Genomic DNA, 25,212 nt, shown 5'->3' on the forward strand with positions numbered 1-25,212 from the left:
TAAAGATTTAATTTAACATAAGAAGCTGAGAGATTTGATCCTAAGCAGACCAGCACTACAAGAAATGCTAAAAGACCTCCTTTGGGCAGAAGGAAAATGATGCACATACTAAGCAGAAACCTGAATAAACATGTAGAAACAAAGAGCATCAAAAATGGTGATCAGGCCGGGCACGGTGGCTCACACCTGAATCCAGCACTTTGGGAGGCCACAGCGGGAGGATCACTTGAGCCCAGGAGTTTGAGACCAGCCTGGGCAACATAGGAAGACCCTGTCTCTACAAAAAAAAAACTACACAAATTTTTTTTGTGGTGTGGTGGCATGTATCTGTAGTCCCAGCTACTCAGGAGGCTGAGGTAGGAGGATCGCTTGAGCCTGGGGAGGTTGAGTTTGCAGTGAGCCAAGGTCGCACCATTGCACTCTAGCCTGGGTGACAGTGAGACCCTATCTCAGAAACAAAACGAAACAAAAATGGTAATCATGTCAGTAAATGTAAAAGACATTTTTTAAATTGTTAATGCCCTTTAAAAGATTATTTCTCTTTCAGGCAAAATAACAACAATGTATTGTGAGATTTATAATAAATGTAGAAGTAAAATCATGGCGGTACTAGTGGAAAAGCAGAGAGATGTAAAGGGAAGGGTACTGTCGTGGGAGCTTCACACTCCATGTGAAGGGGTGCAGGAGTCCTCAAATGTTAACTGTGACAAGTTAAAGATGTCTACAATAAATACTAGAGCAACTACTTTAAAACACAGGATGGGGCGGGTAGCTAATATGCCCATGAAGGAAATAAAGTAGTATTATAAAAATATCCAATTAAGGCAAAAGAAGGAAAGAGAAGCAAAGAATAGATGAGACAAATAGAGGGGGAGAAAGCAAAGTGAAAGATTTAAATTCAATTGTAACTATATCATCTTCAACGTAAGCAGTCCAGACACTCTAATTTAAAGGTAAAGATTGTGAGACTGATTTCAGGTTTCTTTCTTTTTTTTGAGACGGAGTCTCGCTCTGTCACCAGGCTGAAGTGCAGTGGTGCAATCTTGGCTCACTGCAACTTCCGCCTCCTGGGCTCAAGCAATTCTCCTGCCTCAGCCTCCCAAGTAGCCGGGGTTAAAGATGCCCGCTGCCAAGCCCAGCTATTCTTTTGTATTTTAATAGGGATGGGGTTTCACCATGTTGCCCAGGCTGGCCTCAAACTCTTGACCTCAGGTGATCTGCCTGCCTCAGCCTCCCAAAGTGCTAGGATTACAGACGGGAGCCACCATGCCCAGCTAAGATTTTTTTTTTTAAAGGTAAGACTCTATACACTGATTACAAAAAGTCAACATTAAACATAAAGACATGTATAGGCTAAGAGTAAAAAGATGGAAAAAGCCTGGGCATGCTGGCTCATGCCTGTAATCCCAGGGCTTTGGGAGGCTGAGGTGGGCAAATCACCTGAGGTCAGGAGTTTAAGACCAGCCTGGCCAACATGGTGAAACCCTGTCTCTACTGAAACTACAAAAAATTAGCCGTGGTGGCACATGCCTGTAATCCCAGCTACTCAGGAAGCTGAGACAGAAGAATCGCTTGAACCCGGGAGGCAGAGGTTGCAGTGAGCTAGCATCGCACCACTGCACTCCAGCCTGGGTGACAAGAGTGAAACTCCATCTCAAAAAATAAAAAATAAATAAAGATGGAAAAAGATATGCCATCTTAAGATTAACCTCAAAAAAAGTCAAAGTGTGGATATTAATATTGGAAAGGTAGAGTTTAGAGAAAATAGTATTACCAATAATACAGAATGTCATTGAATGATGAAAGGGTCCCTGCATCAAGAGACGAATAATTCTAAAAGTTTAGGCACTAGTTAACAGAAATTCAAAATGCATACAGTAAAACTGACAGAACAGAACTGAAAGAAGAAATAGACATATCTACAGTTGTAACTGGAGATTTCAATACCCCTGTTTAATAATATAATGATGAGATAGAAAATCAGTAGAATATGAAAGATTTGAACATTATCAACCACATAACCTAATCAACATATAAAGCACTCCACCCCACAATAGCAGAAAGCACACTATTTTCAAGTGCACAAAACGTTTACCAAGATAGACAATTTCCTGGGCACTAAAACAAGTCTCAAAAAGTTGGAATGGGTTTAAATCATACAAAGTATGTTCTCTGACCACGATTGGGTTAAATTAGAAATCAATAATGGAGAGATGCCTGGAAAATGCCCAAATATTTTGAAACTAAAAAATACATTTCTAAATAATTCACTGTTTAAAGAATAAATCACAAGTGAAATTATCATTTTAACTAAATGAAAATGAAAACTTCACATACCAAAATATGTGGGATACAGCTAATGCAGTGCATAGAGGGAAATTTTGTATTAGTAAATGCTTCTATTAGAAAAGAAGAAAGTTTTCAGATTGACTTAAACTTGCACCTTAAGAAATCAGACTCTCCCTCTCCCCCTCCCCCTCCCCCTCCCCCTCCCCCTCCCCCTCCCCCTCCCCTTTCTTCGGTCTCCCTCTCCTTCTTTTTTCGGTCTCCCGCTGTTATCGAAGCTGGACTGTACTGCCATGATCTCGGCTCGCTGCAACCTCCCTGCCTCGGGCTCCTGTGACTCTCCTGCCTCGGCCTGCCGAGTGCCTGGGATTGCAGGCGCGCACCGCCAGGCCTGAATGGTTTTTGTATTTTTGGTGGAGACGGGGTTTCGCCGTGTTGACCGGGCTGGTCTCCAGCTCCTGGCCTCGAGTGATCTGCCTGCCTCGGCCTCCCGAGGTGCTGGGATTGCAGACGGAGTCTCGCTAACTCAACGCTCAATGGTGCTCAGGCTGGAGTGCAGTGGTGTGATCTCGGCTCGCTGCAACCTCCACCTACCAGCCTCCTGCCTTGGCCTCTTATAGTGCTAAGATTACAGCCTCTGCCCCGCCGCCACCCCGTCTAGGAAGTGAGGAGCATCTCTGCCTGGCCGCCCATCGTCTGGGATGTGAGGAGCCCCTCTGCCCGGCCGCCCTATCTGGGAAGTGAGGAGCGCCTCTGCCCGGCCGCCCATCGTCTGGGAGGTGAGGAGCGCCTCTGCCCGGCTGCCACCCCGTCTGGGAGGAAGTGAGGAGCGCCTCTGCCCGGCTGCCCCGTCTGGGAGATGAGGAGCACCTCTGCCCGGCCGCCCCGTCTGGGAGGTGAGGAGCGCCTCTGCCTGGCCGCCACCCCGTCTGGGAGGAAGTGAGGAGCGCCTCTGCCCGGCTGCCCCATCTGGGAAGTGAGGAGCGCCTCTGCCTGGCCGCCACCCCGTCTGGGAAGTGAGGAGCGCCTCTGCCCAGCCGCCCCGTCTGGGAGGTGAGGAGTGCCTCTGCCCGGCCGCCCCCTCTGGGAGGTGAGGAGCGCCTCTGCCTGGCCGCCACCCCGTCTGGGAGGAAGTGAGGAGCGCCTCTGCCCGGCTGCCCCATCTGGGAAGTGAGGAGCGCCTCTGCCCGGCCGCCACCCCCTATGGGAAGTGAGGAGCGCCTCTGCCCGGGCGCCCCCTCTGGGAAGTGAGGAGCGCCTCTGCCCGGCTGCCACCCGGTCTGGGAGGAAGTGAGGAGCGCCTCTGCCCGGGCGGCCCCGTCTGGGAAGTGAGGAGCGCCTCTGCCCGGCTGCCACCCGGTCTGGGAGGAAGTGAGGAGCGCCTCTGCCCGGGCGGCCCCGTCTGGGAGGTGAGGAGCGCCTCTGCCCGGCTGCCACCCGGTCTGGGAGGAAGTGAGGAGCGCCTCTGCCCGGGCGGCCCCGTCTGGGAAGCGAGGAGCGCCTCTGCCCTGCCGCCCTGTCTGGGAGGTGTACCCAACAGCTCCGAAGAGACAGCGACCATCGGGAGCGGGCCATGAGGACGATGGCGGTTTTGTTGAAGAGGGGGGGAGGAAGTGTGGGGAAAGGGGGGAGAGATGGGTTTGTTGCTGTGTCTGTGTAGAAGGGGGTGGGCATAGGAGACTCCATTTTGTTCTGACTGGGAGAAATTCTTCTGCCTTGGGATGCTGTTGATCTATGGCCTTTCCCCCAGCCCCGTGCTCTCTGAAACATGTGCTGTGTCAACTCAGGGTTAAATGGATTAAGGGCGGTGCAAGATGTGCTTTGTTAAACAGATGCTTGAAGGCAGCATGCTCTTTAAGAGTCATCACCACTCCCTAATCTCAAGTACCCAGGGACACAAACACTGCAGAAGGCCGCAGGGACCTCTGCCTAGGAAAACCAGAGACCTTTGTTCACGTGTTTATCTCCTGACCTTCTCTCCACTATTATCCTATGACCCTCCCATATCCCCCTCTCCGAGAAACACCCAAGAATGATCAACAAATACTTCATAAATTAAAAAAATAATAATAAAAAAAACAAAAAATAAATAAAATCATTTTATGGTATAGTAAAAAAAAAAAAAAAAGAAATCAGACAAAGGAGAGCTAAGTAGGCAGAAAAAAGGGAATGATGAGAAGCAGAAATTAATGAACTGGAAAACAGGAGAACAACAAAGAAAATAAATAGAAGCAAATATTTGTTCTTTTAAGTAAGTTGTTAAAATTAATAAACAACTGTAGCCAGACTAATCATGACCAAAAGAGAGCAGACACAAGTTTTCAGCATTGTGAATGAGAGAGGAGATACCACTACAGACCCTACAGACATTAAAAGGATAATATGAGCAATGTGATGCCAATACATCACACAACTTAGATGAACTTGACAAATTCCTTGAAAGTGTTCGTACTACCAAATCTCACTCAAGAAGAAATAGACAACCTAAATAACTTTATACCTAGTAAAGAAATTTAATTTGTAGTGAAAGAAAACCTTCCAACAAAGAAAACTCCAGGTCCAAATGGCTTCGCTTGTGAATTCTACCAAACATATAAAGAAGAAATAATGCCAGTTCTATACAAACTCTTTCATAAAATTGAAAATGCTGGAACACACCTCAATTCATTCTGTAAGGCCAGCAATATCCTGATATTAAAACTAGTCAAAAATATTACAAGAAAAAAAACTACAGGCCAACATCTCTCACAAAAGTTCTTAAACAAATTTTAGCATATCAAATTTAAATTCACACACACACACATACACAGAGACAGACAGAGAGATAGAAAGAATAATTCACCTTGTTAGCATGGGGCTTACCCAAGGAGGACAAGCTTGATTTAATGTCTGAAAATCAGTCAATGTAATTCACCATCTTAAAAGACTAAATAAGAAAAACATTAGATAGAAGAAATAAGATCTGGTGTCCAACAGATGAATAGGATGATTATAGTTAATATTAATTGATTATACATTTCAAAATAGCTAGAAGGGAGTAATTTGAATGTTCCTAGTGTAAAGAAAAGATAAATATCCATCCATTGCAATTGCAATTACCCTGATTTGATTATGTAAATATATCAAATTATCACGTGTACCTCAAAAATATGCACAGCTATTATTTATCAACTAATTAGTTTAAAATATTCTCAAAGAACAATATAATCCTCTCAATAGATATAGAAAAGGCATTTGACCAAATCCAACATCCATTCCTGATTTTCCTTTTTTAAACTCAGCAAACTAGAAATAGAAGATTACTTTCTCAACCTGAAAAACGGCATCTAAGGAAAACCCATGGTTAATATCATAGTGAATGATGAAAAGCTAAATGCTTCCTCCTTCCTCCCCAAATCAGAAATGAGGCAAGTATGCCTACTCTTACCACTTGTACTTAACATTGTATTGGAGGTGCTTACCAGTGTGTTGAGGCACAAAAAAAAAGAAATAAAGGCATCCAGATCAGAAAGGATGTACTAAAACTGTCTTTATTCATATACAACGTGACTGTTTCTGTGGAAAATCTAAATGAATCTACAAAAACCCACAAGAATAAGTGAGTTTGGCAAGGTTTCAGGATACAAAATCTATATATAAAAATTAATTGATTTCTATATACCAGCAATGAACCATCAGAAATTGCAATTTTAGAAAATAACCATTTAACATAGCATAACATGAACTATTTAGATATAAACAAGAACTGTTCACTGGAAACTATGGAACATTGGCAAGAGAAATTAAAGACTTAAATAAATAGGGTGATACAATGTGTTCATGGAGTGAAAGACTCAGCATTGTTGTGATGGTTACCATTACATGTCAACTTGACTGGGTTAACGGATGCCCAGGTAGCTGGTAAAACATGATTTCTGGGTGTATCTGGGAGGGTGTTTCTGAAAGAGATTAGAATTTAAATCAGTAGACAGAGTAAAGACATCCATCCTTATAAATGTGGGTGGGCAAAAATGCAGAGGAAGGATGAATTCTCTATCTCTCTCTCTCTCTCTCTCTCTCCTTGAGTTGGGGCATCCATCTTCTTCTACCCCTGGACACTAGAGCTCCTGGTTCTTGGGCCATCAGACACTGGAACAGACACCAGCATTCTTCTGCCCCTACCCAGTACTCAGGCCTTCAGACTAAATGACAGCACCTGCACCCTTGCGTCTCCAAGTTGCAGGCTGCACATCATGGGACTTCTTGGCCTTCATGATTACATGAGCCAATCTCTACAATAAATCTTCTCTCATATCCATCTGACTAGATAAATACAGATAGAGAGATATACTATTGGTTCTGTTTCTCTGGAAACAGAAGAACCCTGAGAAAACCCAAACTAATGTAATTGCTAGGATGTCAATTTTCCCCAAATTCATCTATAGATGTAACACAATCCCAATTAAAATCCCAACAGGCTTTTCTGGTAGAATTTGACAAGCCGGTTCTAAAATTTGAAAATGCAAACAACTCAGAATAACCAGAGCCATTTTGAAAAAGAAGAACAAAGTTGGAGGATTTACACACTTGGTTTCAAGACTTATTACAAAGCTACAGTAATCAAGACTGTGGAATTTGCATAAAGATGGACATAGAGATCAATAGAAGAGAAAACAGACTGTAGAAATAGACCCACACATATATAGTCAATTGATTTTCAACAAACGTTTAAATAAACTTTTTCCAACAAAAAGTGCTGAAATGATTTCAGGCCGTATGTTTTTAAAAAATGAACTTTGAAACTTCACATTATATACAAAAAGTCACTTGAAATGCATCCTAGACCTAAATGTAAGAGCTAAAGACATAAAACTTTTTCAAGAAGATATAGGAGAAAATCTTTGTGACTTCAAGTTTGGAAAAATATCTTACAAAAACCACTAATTATAAAAAGAAAAACTGGATAAATTGAACTGCATCAAAGTTATAAGTGTTTGTTCTTTAAAACACACTGTTCCAAAAATGAAAAGGAAAGTCACACACTAGAAGAAAATATATACAAAATATGCATCGGACAAAGGGCTTGTATCTAGAATTATGTAAAGAACTCTTGGTCGGCAAAGCTTGAGTCCTGTCCTCTCACCCTCCTCCCCGGACAGCTTGAGCTTCACCACTCGCTCCACATTCTCCACCAACTACCGGTCCCTGGGCCCTGCCCAGGTGCCCAGCTATGGCGCGCGGCTGGTCAGCAGTGCGGCCAGCATCTATGCAGGCACTGGGAGCTCTGGTTCCAGGATCTCCATGTCCTGCTCCACCAGCTTCCGGGGCAGCATGGGGTCCGGGGGCCTGGCCACGGGGATGACTGGGGGTCTGGCAGGAATGGGAGGCACCCAGAACGAGGAGACCATACAAAGCCTGAACGACTGCTGGCCTCCTACCTGGACAGAGTGAGGCACCTGGAGACCAAGAACCGGAAGCTGGAGAGCAAAATCCGGGAGCACCTGGAGAAAAAGGGACCCCAGTTCAGAGACTGGAGCCATTACTTCAAGACCATCAAGGACCAGAGGGCTCAGAGCTTGGCAATTACTGTGGACAATGCCTGCATTGTTCTGCAGATCGACAATACCCATCTTGCTGCTGATGACATTAGAGTCAAGTATGAGACAGAGCTGGCCATGTGCCAATCTATGGAGAGCAACATCCATGGACTCCGCAAGGTCATTGATGACACCAATGTCACTCGGCTGCAGCTGGAGACAGAGATCAAGGCTCTCAAGGAGGAGCTGTTCTTCATGAAGAAGAACCACAAAGAGGAAGTAAAAGGCCTACAAACCCAGATTGCCAGCTCTGGGTTGACCGTGGAGGTAGATCCCCAAATCTCAGGACCTCGCCAAGATCATGGCAGCCATCCGGGCCCAATATGACGAGCTGGCTTGGAAGAACAGAGAGGAGCTGGACAAGTACTTATCTCAGCAGATTGAGGAGAGCACCACAGTGGTCACCACGCAGTCTGCCAAGGCCGGAGCTGCTGAGATGACACTCACAGAGCTGAGATGTACAGTCCAGTCCTTGGAGATCGACCTGGACTGCATGAGAAATCTGAAAGCCAGCTTGAAGAACAGCCTCAGGGAGGTGAAGGCCTGCTACACCTTGCAGATGGAGCAGCTCAACGGGATCCTGCTGCACCTGCAGTCAGAGCTGGCACAGATGCGGGCAGAGGGACAGTGCCAGGTCCAGGAGTACGAGGACCTGCTGAACATCAAGGTCAAGCTGGAGGCTGAGATCGCCACCTACTGCCACCTGCTGGAAGATGGCGAGGACTTCAATCTTGGTGATGCCCTGGACAGCAGCAACTCCACGCAAACCATTCAAAAGACCACCACCCACCAGTTAGTGGATGGCAAAGTGGTGTCTGAGACCGACACAAAAGTTCTGAGATATTAAGGCAGCAGAAGCAGGGTACCCTTTAGGGAGCGGGAGGCCAATAAAAAGTTCAGAGGTTAAAAAAAAAAAAAAAGAACTCTTACAACTCAATAATTTTAAAAATCCGGCTGGGTGGGGTGGCTCATGCCTGTAATCCCAGCACTTTGGGAGCCTGAGGACGGTGGATCACCTGAGGTCAGGAGTTCTAGACCAGCCTGGCCAATGTGGTGAAATCCCGTCTCTACTAAAAATACAAAAATCTAGCTGGGCATGGTGGTGCATGCTTACACAGGAGGCTGAGGCAGGAGAATCACTTGAACCTGGGAGGTGGGAGTTGCAGTGAGCCAAGATCGCGCCATTGCACTCCAACCTGGGCAACAAGAGCAAAACACTGTCTGGAAAAAAAAAAAAAAAAAGCATTAAAAATTCCCAAAAATGGGCAGAAGATTTAAACAAACACTTCACCAAAAAAGATATATAAATGGCAAATAAGTACGTAAAAATGATCTTCAACACCATTAGTCATTGGGAGAGGGGAGTACACATTTTAATCACAGCAAGATACCACTACATATCCACCAGAATGGCTAAAATTTAAAGACCCTAGCAAGTGTTGACAAAGATATGGAGCAACTAGAATGCATACATTGTTGGTAAGAATGTGAAATGGTACAATCGCTTTAAAAATCAATATGGCAATTTCCCATAAAGTTAAACAAAATTGCTGTGACCAAACAATTCTATGTCTAGTTACTTATTCAATTAAAAAAAATGAAAGCACGTGTCCACATAAAAACTTGTACAAGAATGTTCCTAGCACTTTTATTTGCGATAGCCAAGAACTGTCAACAACTCAAATGTCGGTCAACAGGAGAGTGGATAAATATTCCATTCTAAACCATGGAAGATCATTTAACCACAGAAAGGAGCAAACCCCTGATGCCTGCAACACATGGATGACTCTCAAAAACATTCTACTAGGTGACAAAGCCTGATACAGAAGAGTATGTGCTGTGTGATGTCATCTATATGAACTTCTAGAACAGACAGGGCTCCTCTATGCTGATAGAAATCGGAACAGCACGGCCTGCAGGGGATGGGGAGGGCAGGTGCTGGAGACGAGGATCAGCTGGGAGGGTGACCTGGTGAGAGATTTTCCAGCTGGCACAAATGTCCTCTACCTTGAGGGAGGCATGTGACATGGGAGTAAGTTTGCCAAAATTCATCAGATTGTGCTAAGATCTGTGCACTTCACTGAATATAAACGTCATTTAAATGTCTACTTCATTTAAAAAACAAAGAAGCTGATTGGAAGTGCTGAGCCCTTGGGTAGCGTTTTCTGACTGCGGTCTCCACTGCAGGTGATCTGGCAGAGTGCTTCCCCGGGGGGTCACTGGGGGTCAGAGTGTGAGGCTTTCCACTTGGAAGGTCAGTGGAACTGACCCCAACCAAAATGATCCCCCAGCTCCCCACTGCTGCATGTGAGGCCTGGCTGCCGGTGTTCTGGGGGCTGCAAGGAGAAAGAGGCGGGGGTCTCCAATACTCAGTACATGCCCTGCTTTTGGAGTGGCATCCCCCAATCCAGAGGCCTCTGCCCCACCCTTTCAAATCTTGGGTTTTCTGCCAGGCTCAGGGAGGGGCACTCTCCCAGCTGTACAAGCAGTGGGAGTGGATAGCTGTCTCTGTCCCTGTCCCTCCCGTGAGAGGAAGACTAACTGCTCTTGTTTGAAACAATCCTCCTTCACTCCCCTCCAGAAGTACCTGGCATCTCCAGCCTCCCAGCCCATTGTTGCTTCTCATCTTTGCATGCTGCTGGCCGTCTTTCAGCTTCTCAAGCTCACCTAGTGGGTTACAGCTCATCCACCAGGTTTCCAGTCTCCAAAATGTTGGTGCTTGGGCCTCCTCCCCTTTTCTCTTTCTGCTTGAGGGTAATGTCCATAAAGTGATCTTTACCATCATTTTAGTGAGGTTTCAAGAAGAGGCAAATGTACATGTGTGTGTCTGTGCCACCATCTTTCTCAGAAAGTCCGGTCTTTGTACCTTTTATCCTCATGGTTGCAATGTGGCTGCTCCTGCTCTGGGCATCAGATCCACATTCCAGGCAGGAAGAAGGGTCTGTGCCCCTGAGACCATTCCCTTTGATGGGAAATCAAACTGGCAGACTTCCTCTTATGTCCATGGCCACTCCTAGCTGCAAGGGAACCTGGTAACACCTATTTTTAAGGGGGCAAACTTTCACTCCAACAAAACAGGTTCTGTTTAAAGAGGAGAATGGATGGTTACACATCCTGCTTGGGAGCCAATCACTGAACCAGAGGGGAACACAGTGCATGATGGGCTGGTAAGGCGTGGGGGTCAGTACAGCATGACACAGAAGGAGAGCTGGCTCCTTGAGGGAAAAACAAAGTGCTGGCCCCAGAGGCAAGGAAGGGTTGCTGGCGGGCAGAGAGGATGTTGTCCGGAGCCCACAGTAGATTCTCCTTGATCATTCACTCCCAGTTCCCTTCCTGCTCCTAGTTCAGTCCCTGACTCCTCTTCTCAGTGCTGTCACTGTCCCTGTCCTGGGACCAGGGTAGGGGATGGGAGGAGAGGTCTGCACGTTGCTGAGCCTTGTGGAAAGGTGACCGTGGACCTCTGGGAGGATGATCTCATCACTTTCTGAAGGAGGCGTCGAGCTGAGATGCTAACAATAGCCAAGCACGATGCCGGCCTGATTGGAGAAGCTAAAAAAAGCAGCTCATTCCAAAGCCTCATCAGGGAAGAAAAGGGCCACGAAGGCAGGTTTGCAGGGCTTTAAGGAGGAGGGGGAGAGGGATGCAGAGGGATGGACTGAGTGGCCTGAGTCTCAGCACAGCTGTGGCCATGGGCTGCCTCCATGTCCAGGAACACCAGGTCTGCCATGCACCACCCACCTGCCCCCAAGTTTGCACAGGGCACCAGGGAAGACCTTCAGCCCTACTGGGCTACCCCTAGAGTACCCTCTCCTCCCACACTGGAAGGTCTTCTGCTTTCTGGAGCTTGGCCTGCCTCGGGAGGAGGAGAAAATGGACCATGTCCCCAGAGGGCCCATGACGTGCTGGCCTAGGTGAGCACTCTTCGCGCCTTGTGCCATGGAACTTTTGCCACAGCCCTACCCACTCTACAGATGAGGAAACCGAGGCTCGGGAAATCAAGCTGGCAGACTTCCTCTGGAGCTTCCTCTGGACATCTGGAGGGACGTCTTGTCAGCAGAGCAGGCTGGACTGGTGAGTTTCCTGCTGCTGGGAGTCCTGGCCAATGTGTTCAGCCCCCACTGACCTCTTTGTGCCCTTGATGTTTTTGAGCCTCATGGTCTGGCTCCCACCAACATCTTCTGTCTCCTCCCCCAAGCCCCAATGGCATCTGGTGTAGCAAAAGACAACCTCAAGGCCAGAGAGGAGCGTAACATGCCCACAGCCACACAGCCAGTAACAGGCAGAACTAGGGCTGGAACCCACGTCGCCTGCCTTCTGGCTTCTTCCTTACACCATAGCACAGCAGAGACAGCATCAGAGAAGAGGCTGGACAGGCCAGCTAAAGGAGGGCACTCGGACCCTGCCCCATGGCCAGCAGCACCATGCCCAGCTTTCTGCCATCAGCCTAGAGAAAAATAACGAGGCCCAAACTTATCTGCACTGAAAAGGCAAAGTTACAAATAAAGAACGGCTTCAAGCCCGATGATTGGAAACTTAGCTGTGTTGCCATCTGTCGCAAATGCCACCGCATTCTTCGTAACCCCCGATGACATTTTCCTCTTCATTTTCAGCTTCACAAAGAGGATGCAGCCCCGCCTCCCAGCGGGAGTCAGTTCTGCTCTGAGACGTGAGGCTCACAATCAAATGAAGACTCCTGCTGCTGCATCTTGAAGATAATGATGCTGTTGCTCCCAGCCGGAACCACAGCAGTGGTGATGAGTGAACAGCCGGCAGAGTGGAGTGGCCACACTGATACAGGTGAGGCTCCAGCACTGCCGCAGCCCAGGACCAGGCAAAACCGCCTTCCTATCCCCCGGGAGCCAAGGCCTCTGAGATCGGCGCTGGGAGGTCGCACAGTGCAGGCAAATCACACGGACCTCAGAGCAGGGTCCCTGGCTGTGAGAACTCAAAAGACACAGTCTTTAAAGTGAGGACAGAAAACTGTATTTAGCGCCACAATAAAGCTGCATAACAAACTACCCAAAACTTGGAAGCTTCAAATAAGTGTTTATTTGGCTCACAGTTCAGCAGTTTCGGCTGGGCTCTGTGGCGCGATTCTTCTGGTCTTGGCAGGGCTCACCCATGTGTCTTGTGGGTGGCCAGCTGCTGGCAATGAGTCTGAGTGCTCCTCACCCTCCCAGGCTGAGCTGGGTGTGTCCTCGTGGCAATGGCAGAGGTGCAGGAGAGCAAGCAGAGGGTACACAGCCCCCTGAGACTCAGCTCAAGGTGGGCCACAGCCACTTCCACTTTGTCCTGTTGACCCACATGGATCACAGGGCCAAGCCCAGAGTGAGAGGTGGGCAGGCCAACCCAGCCCCGGTGAAATGGGCAGCTCCAGGGAAGGTGGGAGAGTGGGGCCATCCGTGCGATCTAGCACCAATGCCTGTCCCCAGGGCTATAATCTGGAGGATTAAGTGAATGAAGGGTCATGAAAACACCTTATGAAAAAATGCAGAGGCCTCCCACATCCAGTCACCAATGGAGGCTGCCTTGATGAGTCCAGGTGCCATCTCTGCACCACATCCCAGCCTTCAGCCTCTGGCCCTCTGGGCCGGCCTTCTCAGAAGAGTCAGCCTGCTCATGCTGAAATACAATTCTGATCATTGCCACTCCCCTGCTTTAAGCTCATCCATGGCTCCCCACTGCCCTCTGGGCCTCTCTGATTCATCCTAGGCTTGCCTCTTGGGCCTCGATGTCCCCTTTTATCCCCCACCTCAGGGCAACACCAACAGAATGGGACCTATGCTCTCTCCTGCCCCTGGACCTTTGCACAGGCAGTTCCCTTGGCCTGGAAACTTTGCCTCCTATTATTTCTTTCTTTCTTTTTTTTTTTTTTTTTTTTTTTGAGGTGGAGTCTCGCTCTGTCACCCAGGCTGGAGTGCAGTGGTACCATCTCAGCTCACTGCAACCTCCACCTCCTGGGTTCAAGCGAGTCTCCTGCCTCAGCCTCCCAAGTAGATGGGATTACAGGTGCCCACCACCACTCCTGGCTAGTTTTTGTATTTTTAGTAGACATGGGGTTTCACTATGTTGGCCAGGCTAGTCTTGAACTCCTGACCTCAGGTGATCCACTTGCATCAGCCTCCAAAAGTGCTGGGATGATAGGCGTGAGCCACTGGGCCCAGCCTGCCATTTATTATTTCTGCACCCTTCACTCAGGCCCCTGCAGCCTTCCTTGATCCTCCATCCAGGGCCAGGTGCCTCCTCTTGGCTTCCACCACCCAGGGGCTTCTCCGTGTGGCCACAGGCCACACTGTGGAACTGCTTACCGTGTCTCTGGAATGCTAGAACATTGTCAGATCCATCTTCAAGCTCCCATTGCCCTGCACAGGGCCTGGCACACAGTTGGTGCCTAATAAATATTACCTCCACCTTACCCTGTCTGATCTTTGGAGCGCTGGGTGAGGGCAGCATCATGAGGTTGAGAAGCAGGAGGAGGCTTAAAGATGGCCTGATTTATAGATGGGGAAACTGAGGCCCAGAGAAGGAGAGGAGCTTGCCTAGGGACACAGAGAAAAGTTGTTCATTCATTCATTCACTCAACAAATTTTTATTACACACCTACTGTTTGCTGGGGAATATAGAAAATACAGAAACCCCTGCCCTTGTGAAGCCCACAGTCCTCAAATAAGTCAAGAAAAAAGCAAATATGAAACTGCAATTGAGACGTGCTACAAAGAGAATTACTCAGAGCTGGGAAAGCCCTCCTGGCAGAGACTGCCAAGGGCCTGCCCAGTGCCCCTCCTTCCCTCTCCTTAGAAACTGACTCTGCCAACCGGGTGAGGTGACTCAAGCCCGTAATCCCAGCACTTTGGGAGGCCGAAGCGGGTGGATCACCCGAGGTCAGGAGTTCAAGGCCACCCTGGCCAACATGGCAAAACCCTGCCTCTACTAAAAATACAAAAAAATTAGCCAGGCATGCTGGTGCATGCCTGTAACCCCAGCTACTTGAGAAGCTAAGGCAGGAGAATCGCTTGAATCTGGGAGGCAGAGGTTACAGTGAGCCGAGATCACTGGGGGTGGGGAGGAAGAGGAGGAGGATGGTGAAGGAGGAGAAAGAGAAGGAGGGAGAGGAGGACCGGTAGCTGAATGGCATGAAGATGGGCCCCAAGGACCACGCCACAGCGGGGGCAGCCGTCATAATGGTGGGCTTCCTGATGGATGGTCCATATGGGACGGGGTTGTTACGGTGATAGGGCAGGCTGCTGAGCCAGAAGGGGCTTGTGAAGGGAACTGCAAATCGGAAGAGGACGGAGCCCCTGGTAGGAGCTGGGTTGAGATGCCCATCCTGCCCTCCGGGTCCACAGTGCCCTCCCCAGCCCCTGGGACGTGTAGGGTGCCCCCGCCATGGCGCCACTGCCCATCCCCAGAACTGGGAGAGCCGAGGAACCCTCTCCCCAAGACAGAGTCCTGCGGTCCCCAGCCACAGGGCCTAGGGAGTTCCAAAAGCCTCCCAGGCAATTTACCGGAGCATGTAGCCAGCTAATAAGTAGGTGGCTGGATCCTTTGTTCAAAAGTTATCTTTAGACAAGAGCATTTATCAAGTTTAATTAACGTGTCACGGGCTGCAGTGTGAGCGATGGCTCTGAAAGCAGCCTTGATAATACTAATTTTTCTACATTAATGCCAACTCGGCACCGAGTCCCAAGCAGGAAATAGACCGTCAATGCTAACACCACCGAAAAAATAGAGATTTCCCTCCCTAAATCAAATTAAATGTGTTGTGGACGCCTGAGTGGTGTGCAGGAGGCTGAGGTGGGGAGCCTGGGAGGCTCTGGCTGAGAAGCCGGGGTGCGTTGTAAGCTGCCCTGCACCCTGTGGGCTGGACACCTCCCACCTAGATCACACCTGGAGTGGAATCTTCCAGGCAGGTTGGTGTCCTTTCCCCAATTTTACAGAAGTAGATGCTGGGGTTCAGGCAGGCCCTGTGAGTCATCCAGGCCACACGGTTTTATAGAGTCTGGCACCAAGATCCATTCTTCCTCCATCTCACGAGACCCCCAGGCACATGTAACTGCTCAGTCAGTAAACACTCGCCCAGCGCCTACTGTGCGCAGGCATGATTCTAGGTGCCCAGCACCCAGCAGCAGGCAGAGCAGACAAGAGCAACTTCTCCTGGAGCCAATGTGCTGCTGGGACACAGAGGAGGAGGAAGACGACAAGGAGAAGGGGGATAGGAAAAGGAAGAAGAAGAGGAGAAAAAGAAAGAAGGGAGGAGGGAGGAGGAGGAAGAAGAGAGAAGCAGAGGAGGAGGGAAAGGAGGAGGAGGAAGACGAAGAAGAGAAGGAGGAAGGGGAAAGAAGAGGAGGAGGGGGAGGAGAAAGAAGGAGAAAGAAGGAGAGGAAGAGAGGGAGGAGAAGGGGAGAAAGAGGAGGAGGAGGGAGGAAGAGGAAGAAGGGAGGAGCAGAAAGAGGAAGAAGAGGAAGAAAAGAAGGAGGAGGGGGAGGAAGAGGAGGAAGAGAAAGAAGGGGAGGAAGAGAGGGAGGAGAAGGGGAGAAAGAGGAGGAGGGGGGAGGAAGAAGGAAGGAGGAAGGGGAGGAGGGGGGAAGAAGAGGAGGAGAGGGAGGAAGAGGAGGAGGGAGGAAGAGGAGGAGGGAGGAAGAGGAGGAGGGAGGATGAAGAGGAGGAGGGAGGAGGAAGAGGAAGGAGGAGGAGGAAGAGAAAGAAGGAGGAGGAAGAGAAAGAAGGAGGAGGAAGAGGAAGGAGGAGGAAGAGGAGGAGGCAGAGAAGAAAATTAAGTACTGCACCTGCATGTGTTGCCACGTGCTAAGAAGGGATTAGAACAGGATAACGGTCAGCAGAGATGTGAGGTGCTGAGACGCCACGAGAGATGGGGTGGCCAGGGAAAGCCCTACAAGGAGGTGGCATTTGGGAAGATGCCCCAATTAGGAGGAGTGGGCACCAGAGTAGCTGGAGCAATGGCATCTCAGGCAGAAGGGAGAGCAGGTGCCAAGGCCCTGAGGCAGAAGTGAGCTTGGTGCACTGGATGGATGCCAGGAAGCCACCGTGGCTGGACAGAGAGGAGAGAGTTGATCCCCAGCCCTGGGAAAGGGGAGGCTGTGACGGCACTGGCCTGTGCAGTCAGGGTCCTGTGTGGCCAGGTGTATGGGAGGAACAGCTCCTCACTGGCCTTGCAGGCATCTGAGGCTCAGCAGGATGCCTGCTTTGGATGAGCAGGGCCATTTTGCCAAGCCCTGAGCAGAAGCTTGTGGGCAGCCAGCTGGGATGGAGCCCGAGGGAGCTGTGGGGCACCCAGGTGCCCGTATGGCCCAGCTGTGGTCTGCTAGAAAGGAGTGCAAAGCTGGGGGGGTCCTCTCTCACTGGGGGTGCAGTCTAGGCCCTAGAAACCCTGAGGCACCAGCCTGAAGATGGAAGATGGGCCAGAACCACTCAGTGAGGTTGTCCAGAACTGAGCCCACATTCCCTGCAGAGCATGTGGGGACTGAACAGGCGATCTCAGAGGGAGCCTGGTCCTCATAGAGGTGGGGAAAATGGGCACTGGATCACACCACGGCACAGAGGGTGGAGCAGCCCAACCTAGGCTGGGATCCTGCTTCCATGGACCAGCCACGTGACCCTGAGCAAGTCACTTCCCCACTCTGCGCTTCCACGATCTCATCTACGGAATGGCGAGGAAATCTCGGACTCTTGGATTTGTTGTAAGGAATTGACAACCTCAGACAGGGGAGGTGCCCAGCCCTGCACTTGTCCCAGAGCCCTTGGAAAGTGGAGGCCATTGTCATTAGCACATAGAACCCTTGGGGAGACCAGCAAATGACTAAACAGTAGCAGGCGTGTCCATTTCCTCTGCTGAGTCCTGGGAATAACTCCAGGCCGGTTGAAGGTAAGATCCCAGAGGCATGCTACACAGGGGAAGACTTCAGCTCAGTAGGGACAGAGGGACCCCATGAGGGGCTTACTGCCTGTGTGGAGGTGAGGTCCCCGTCACAGGAGGATGCCAGCAGGGCCGGAGTGGGCTGCCTGCATTAGCTGAGTTCAGGCAGGATGGCCTCTGCACTCCCTGACTCAGGTCCCAGGACTGGAACGCCCTCTAGTCCTCCAGCCCCTGCCCATTAGCGTTAACTGTGGTCGGGGCCACCTCACCCCAAGGTCGTGGCACATTCAAACCCGGCCCTTCTGTCTGCCTCCCTGGTATGGTGTGGAGCTCCGGCCCCCACTCTCCCTGCACCTCCATCGCTGCCCATGTGTCTCACATCCTGAGATGCTCTCCTTGTTCTGAAGAAGCCTTTCTCCCATGCTGGCGCCTGTCCCCATCCCTTCAAACCCCCAAAATCCCCAGTCGGGGCTACTATGCCATAGACCAAGGCTGAGCTTGGCAGAGGGAACGAGTGGCCGGCACAGCCTAGACCAGAAGGAGCTGGAACCACAAGCCACGGCGCCCACCAGCCGGCATGCACCATTCCCCGTGGGGACTTTACAGCTGGGATCCCCCCATTCCTGGCTCTTCTCCCCGCCCACTGCTGATCTGCAGTGCTCGGAGCATGAACTTGACTGGGGCCTGAAGCGCAAGTCTGAAGCTCCGCAGAAACCGCTGCACCAGGCTCCCCACTCTCGCTGGCATCTACGCCTTCCCTTCCCAGCTTTGGGTAGTGACACCAGGGCTCCACAGGAGTTACAAAATCTTCCTCAGAGTCCCTGTGTGTGGTGGGTTCGGGCATATGCCCCTCCCCCACACTCAGTGCCTCTCCCTCCTGGGTCCCGGCTCCCAGCAGAGACCCCTCTGTAGGTCTCAGGTGTCACCTGCCCCTGCATGTACAGACAGGCTCCGGGAAGGCCAGGTCACAGCCTGCAGCACACCAGGAGCATTGAACAGGGAGCTGGGAGCAGGTGCTGTCCTGGCACCACTATAGCTTTGCAGGCACTTTGGGCAAGTTGCTGTCCCCCTCTAGTCCTCAGTTTCTTCATCTGTAGAATGAGGAGAGGAAAGACCCTGGGCCCTAGATTCTCCAGGTCTCAGTATTTCTAAGTAATTGTCCTAGGCCAGCTCTTCCTAAGCCCTGGGTCAAACCTTAGGGAGCAGAGGAGACATGAGCTGATGTTTTCATCTGGCCACCTGCTTGCAAGGGGCAGCAGAGAAGGCTTTGTTCTTCAGGTTTGGGGCCTGAATCAAGGAAGAAATGAAGAAGCAAATCCTTCCTCGAGGGCATAACTCCCCGCCCTGAAGCCTGGAGTCATCCCTAACACTCCCTGGGGCATCCGGCCTGGGGACTGCTTGGCTCTCTCTGTCCCTTCGTGATCTCCCTGATACTCAGTTGGTCTCCATCCCTCTGGGAAATTGATAACAAGAGCGCCTCCCCTTTCCTTTACCTGAAGGTACCGCCTAACGGCTTATGATGTCAATAGCACTATGCGATCCCTTGACAAATCCCTGCCCAATCTCATTTGTAGTCTTCACTACACTGCATGCTGGACAATTTTGGCTCGGAGGTGGGAGAAGATGCTCACACAATCATGTCCAGCTAAGACCCCATCACCTCAGGCCTCGGCACTGCAGAGCCCCTCATTGGACTCTAGTTGCTCCCTCCAATCTCTCCTCTGAGCTACAGCCCCCAGCCACCTTGCATCCTCCAAGGGCACCTCACTGCCCATGGGAAGCTCTCTCTCCCTACTTCACCAGTCAGAATTGGTCTAGCTACATAAGACAAAAACCTGAAATAAGAGAAGCTTAAATGAAATAGAAGCTCATTCCCCATCCTTAAAAACTCAGAGGTGGGCCCTTCAGAACTGGAGTGATGGCTGGTCCTTATCCAGAATGCTGGCATTGCTATGTCTGTGTCACCATTCTCAACACAAGGCTTCCGTCCTCAAGGTCGTCTCATGATCCAGGATGGCTACTGGAGCTCCAGCCATCACATTCTCCTTGCAGATTGGAAGGAAGAGGAAAAGCAGACAGTTAACAAGGGCCACTCCCTAAGGGGAGCCAGTTCCCCTTATGCATCAAGTCTGCTTATCTTCTTAGCCAAAACTTCATTCTGAGGCTACACCTGTCTGTAAGGAGGGCTGGCAAAGGCAATGCTTTATTCCCAAAGCCGTGTGCCCATCCAAAGCTCCAGGCCTGTTTCACCCCTGAAGAATGGGAGAGTGGGTGCTGGGGGGACATCTGGCAACCTCAGCCACATCACCCTGCAGAACAAGTTTCCCGTCCCACCTCCTCCAGGAAGCCCTGGAGGCTCAGAAGAGGGTTAAGGTGAGAAGTCAAATGTGTTTGGGGGTCTCTGAGCTGGAAAAGGGGGCCCACATGATACAAGTGGGTCACAAACTTTGGCACGCATCAGAATCCCCTAGAGGACTTGCCGCGACACAGATTGCCCGTCCCACCCTGAATTCATCGGGTCTGTGGTGAGGCCCTAAAATGTGCATTTGTAGCAAGTTTCCAGCTGATGCAGGCTGGCTCAGGAACCCCACTTTGAGAACCACCAGGGTAACAAGAAAGGGCAGCCTAGCAGGAAGGATGTGGACGCTGGGATTTTCCTATTGTTATTTATAAAACACAGACAGACCGCACTTTACAGTTTGTGAGATAATTTTACGTCTCATTTCACCTCTCCGCCACCCTGTTCGTATTGTTTTTCATTTTATATTTGCCCAAGGATATCACACGGCTTGCCCCAGGTCTCGTGGCTTGCTCAGCAACTGGTTGGAATCTAATCGAATCCAGACCTTGTACCTTTTCCCATTCGTCTTAACTCCTCTCTTCGTTCAGCCCACACTTCTGCCACTTTTCCTAAGTACCTACTATATGCTGGGCCCTGGCTCACACATCACACGCATTGTTCCATGTGACCCCCATACCCAACCGCCCCAGTGGCCTGTCCCATTACCTTTTCTTACAGAAGAGGAAGCTGAGGCTGGAGCCAGCCATGCCGGAGTCAGGATTTGAACCCACGTCATTCAGTCCCGATCCCCAGGTCACCCTGAGCACCTCCCTTCCTCCCGAAGGCACTGGAGAGCAGAAGCCCTTGGAAGCCATCAGAGCCCATGGAGCTATCGGGCAGGTGGTAGAGGGAAGAGACCCTGGGGGTAATTGGGTCCCTTGAGAATCTGCATGGCCCAGACGTGCCTTCCCAGTGCAGAAGGCTTTGTTCAAGGTCCTTTTCAAACAGTCTTTTCAACCACCCACTTCCCCGTTTTTAGCTTGCTTCACCCAGGTCTTTGAGTTAATTATTCCCAGACAGAAAATTATTTCTAACGCTCAGAACAAGTAATTTCGGATGGCAGAACTCATTATCAGCATTGTCCACGTTTCTCCGGGAGAGCAGGGGAGATTTTCTCTGGCCTGGGAGCTTAATTATGGGAAACAGTGGAACAGAGCTGCAGTCGGCACGGACATCAGTGCGTGGTGGCTCCTGGCAGGGGCTGAACCCAGAAAGCCAGTGGCCAGGGTGGGGAGGTTTGGAGCCCAGCTGCCAATGACCTTCCACTGGTAGGATTGGGGGCGGCAGCCCTTGGGACCCATGCCTGACACAGAGTCCCTGTGTGGGTTGAACAGCCTACCCCAAAGGTTCGTGTCCACCCAGAAGCTCAGAGTGTGACCCTATTTGGAAATAAGGTCTTTGCAGATGGGATTCAAGATCTCTAGAGCATCCTGCATTTAGGGTGGGCTCTAAGTCCAATGACTGGTGTCCTTATAAGAAGAGGAAAAAAGACGCAGACACACGAAAAAGGCGGCCGAGTGAAAAGAGGAGAGATGGGAGTGATGTGTCCCAGCCAAGGACTGCCTGGAGTCAGCAGAGACAAGAAAAAGGCGGCCAAGTGAAGAGAGGAGAGATAAGAGTGATGTGTTCTAGCCGAGGACCGCCTGGAGTCAGCAGAGGCGGAAGAGGCAGAGAGGCTCCTCCCGTGCAGCCTTCAGAGTGAGCACTGCGCTCCCAATACCTTGGCTTTGGATGTCTGGCCTCCAGCAGAGTGAGAGAATAAACATCCTTTTTGTTTTTGTTTTTGTTTTTTTATTTTACTTTAAGTTCTGGGATACATGTGCTGAATGTGTAGGTTTGTTACATGGGTATACACGTGCCATGGTGGTTTGATGCGCCTATCAACCCGTCATTTAGGTTTTAAGCCCCTCATGCATTAGATATTTGTCTTAATGCTCTCCTTTCCCTACACAAATCAATAAACGTAATCTATCACATAAACAGAAGCAATGACAAAAACCACATGATTATCTCAATAGATGCAGAAGAGGCCTTCGATAAAGTTCAACACCTCTTCATGCTAAAAACTCTCAATAAGCTAGGTATTGATGGAACATATGTCCAAATAATAAGAGCTATTTATGACAAACCCATAGCCAATATTATACTGAATGGGCAAAACCTGGAAGCATTCCCTTCGAAAACTGGCACAAGACAAGGATGCATAGTACTGGAAGTTCTAAATATTCATTGTTTTAAGGCCCAGGTGTGTCCTCCTTTGTGACTACAGCCCCAGGATATTTCCAGAGTCTCGCCCAGCATAGGCCCTCCTGGGGGAACAGCGCTCAGTCCCCTCCTGCTGCCAGCAGCATCTCTGCCGTCTCTCCAGCCTCCTCCTGAGACTTCATGTGGGCATCCTGCAGCAACCTTTCCTTTTCTCACCGTTTCTCCTGCCCACTCTGCTCACAAATCCCAATGTCCCTCTCCAGCCCAGACCCCAACGCCCCACCCGTTGATCCAGCAGACCTACAGTGTTCCTCCTGAAACCCAGCATTCCCCACCACCTCCTCCCCTTCCCGCTCTAGCTCCCAAGCTCCTCATCCCGCTGGTGCCACTGCCATCCTTCCCTCTTGCAGCAAAAAGGTATTTGGCACCTTCCCCAGGCTGGGCCCTGAGGACACCCCAGTTAGCAAACCCAGGTCCCAGGAGAAAGTGGTGACCGACATTAGCAGGAGGCTTGGAGTCCGGAGGAACCCTAAATAGCCTTCAGGCACAGGCTGCTCCCAAAAGCCTTCCTGCTCCCAGAGTGGGGCAGGGACTTCTCTGACCTCCACCAGCCCCTGTATGCTCAGTCATACCATGTGGCTGCTCAGGAGTAGACAGCCCAGGGCTGGTGAGGTGCTCGGGAAACTCATGTAGACCTGATTCTTTGTAGCTTCCTGCTCCACCACCCTCAAGAGCATCTCTGTCTTCATGGTCAGAAGATGGCTGCTGTGCATCCAAGCATCACATCCACATTCCAGGCAGAAAGAAGAGAAAAGCTAAAGGCTGACAGTTACAAACCATCTCCTTGGAAGGCTTTGTCTTTTTATTAGAATACAGAAGCTCTCTCCAAGGAGTTCCACCCACCTTTCACTGGCCAGAGCTCAGTTACACGGTTGCATGTGTCTGGCTGTAAGAGAACCTGGGAATTTGAAAGTTTTGTTTTCCAGTCTCTACATTACAGGGAGGTAAGGAAGGGGATTGGACTAGGTCATTCAAAGCCACCACCTCTGGTTCAAGCCTCCCATTGCAGTTCTCGGGAGGCTGGTGTGGACACCTTCCTGTTCCTATGCACCCTCCACCCCTCTCAAATCCAACTTCTTTCCACCTCCTGCTCTTTGATGCCTCTCTTCCTGCTTCCTGACTGGACTTCCCTTCCCCTGCTACCCGCTCACTGTCCAAACCTAAAGCATCACTTAAGACTCAGCTTAAAAGCCACATTCCCACCCCAAGGTGGACCCCCACTGCCAGCCACCTGCACACCTCTTATCCACCCACTGTGATATCATGTCCACTGCTTGCTTTTCCCACTGGATGAGCCCCTTGTCAAGTGCAGGGACCATGTCTAGCTCGGCTGTGTCCGCAGCACCCAGCCAAGTGGCCTCGGTGAGCACTTGCTGAACTGAGCCACTAATTGGGGCTGAGTCAGAGCCAGAAGAGATGGCGCCATTTCCTCTTCCGCCCTGATACTGAAGGAAGCAGGGAGGGAGAGAACAGCCCGCAGGAGGAGGTCTGCTTGTGTTTTGATCTTGGAAATGAATAAGGATGGGCTCTCATTAATCAGCGGAGACAGGGACAGACGCTGCTGTTTGTTTCCAGTAATAACAGATACCCAATAATAACAGGAAATTGATGCTGATGACTCCTCTCCTCCTGTCATAGGCACCAGGCAGGCTGGAAGGACCTCAGTCACCTCTCATGGAGCCAGTGGGGAAACTGATTATCCCAGGAGGCAAGTGACCCACTACGTCACTCAGCAGATCAGTGCACAGCCAGGGACTGCACTTCTGAGGCTAGGACCAGGGTCGTGAGTGGGGCAGGAAGGACGAGGGGCAAGGACTTGTGCAACCTCCTGCTTCCTAGAGAGCCTTGAAAGGTGAAGTCTGCTTTCAATCACTCTGTGGGGTCCTGTTTCAAGACCTCTTCCCAGAGGACAAAACAAGGAAATGGCCAGTGTCACAGGCTCCAAACATCATCGGCCCTCCCCCGTTATTTCCCTCTGCACCCCCCACGATGGCCCCAGGCAGAGCCACCAGCAGCTCTCCTGTACGATGCTCCAAGCCCTTAATGGTTCCCCACCATTGCCCCCTACCACCCCCCACCCGGCCAGACCACAGGTCTCCTCTTCATGCAGTGGCTGCTGTGATCCCAGCACATCCATCCCGTCACAGCTCCATGCCAGCCTCTACTCCAACCCCACTCCCTAGATATCCTATGTGACACCCACCCCCCACCGTCCCCTCACCTGGCTCCAGGCACGTGCCAGCCTCAGGGTCTCTGCCTTAGCTGTTCCTGCTGCCTGGACACTTGTCACCGGGTACTGGGTATTGGCAGGGCCCCTCCCTCACCTCCTGCAAGTCTCTGCTCAGTGTCACCTTTCTGACCACCTTGTCTAAACCTGCCAGCTCCACTAGCACCCTGGTGCCCCCGCCCCATCACCTGCATCATGTTTCTTCCCAGGACCCATTTCCGCCCCCTTGCTCTGTGCTTTATATAAATACGCATTTCTATGCAGGGTCGTCTGATATCCCCCACTAGATCAGCAGCTCCACGGTTGGGGCAGGGGGGCGCGCTCTGTCTATCCTGATCTCAGACCTCCCTCAGGCCCCCAGAACAGTGCCTGGCACCAAGTGGCAGCCCACACCTTCACTGACCCAACGAAAAAGGAGATGAGCAGAGGGTGCCTTTTGGAGACTGAGAGGTGTAACCCTGAGTGTGGTAGTTACTGGCACCTCTAAGAACCTGGCCAGCAAGCCCGGAGGCTGCCTGGAGGAGAGGGTTTTGGAGGAGGCTGGTGTGGAGCAAACAGAGCCTGCCATGTAGAGCTGTGAGTGCCTGGTGAGGTCAGTGAGGAGGAGGTCCTGGCACGTGGCCACAGGGGAGCAGCTGGCCTC

At 50.6% G+C, this 25,212-nt stretch overlaps 1 pseudogene; it reads left to right on the plus strand.

Annotated features, from left to right (window-relative positions):
* The first annotated feature begins 600 nt into the window (after positions 1–600).
* On the plus strand, positions 601–8,719 carry LOC100444224 (keratin, type I cytoskeletal 18-like; annotated as a pseudogene).
* Positions 8,720–25,212: the final 16,493 nt, after the last annotated feature.

The sequence above is a fragment of the Pongo abelii genome, chromosome 23, assembly GCF_028885655.2.
Source record: "Pongo abelii isolate AG06213 chromosome 23, NHGRI_mPonAbe1-v2.0_pri, whole genome shotgun sequence".
NCBI classification, from domain to species: Eukaryota; Metazoa; Chordata; class Mammalia; order Primates; family Hominidae; genus Pongo; species Pongo abelii.